Raw genomic sequence first — 517 nt, 5'->3', positions numbered from 1 at the left:
TATTAGAAATGACAAATATTTTACAGCTGTTGGATATGCAGCACATTATATTAAAATATCCTATGTTTGTGTAGGCCAGGGTTTATATCAGTTTACTTTTAGCTATGGTAATCAAGCTACTAGGCCCATCTGTGGGTTTGAGATATAGGATTTCTTGGTGAAATGTGATGTTCCAATCATTATACCTTTCAAAGTTTAATTCTTGACCTATTGTAACTTTGAATTTCCAATGCAAGATAAGTATCCTTCACAGAGGAAAAAAAGTAAATATGTATAATATGTGCACCTTTTTGTGTACGTATATTGAAGATGGGTCAGGAGGTCAAGGGTACCTACACTCTGTTCTTTAAAGGCTAAATAATCATTGAGTTGGCCTGCGTAGATGCTCTACCTTAACTGCTGTTATTGTTTCACTTCTGTTGAACTATTCTAAACTTTCCCATCATTCTTATATCAGACCCTTACACACTTACTAATATCAAGCTACAAGTCATGAAAAGGCTAATCACAAACTTCC

The sequence above is a fragment of the Oncorhynchus mykiss genome, chromosome 4 (assembly GCF_057628025.1).
Source record: "Oncorhynchus mykiss isolate SJ-2025 chromosome 4, ASM5762802v1, whole genome shotgun sequence".
In the NCBI taxonomy this organism is placed as follows: Eukaryota; Metazoa; Chordata; class Actinopteri; order Salmoniformes; family Salmonidae; genus Oncorhynchus; species Oncorhynchus mykiss.
Note: the sequence above shows the minus strand (reverse complement) of the source record.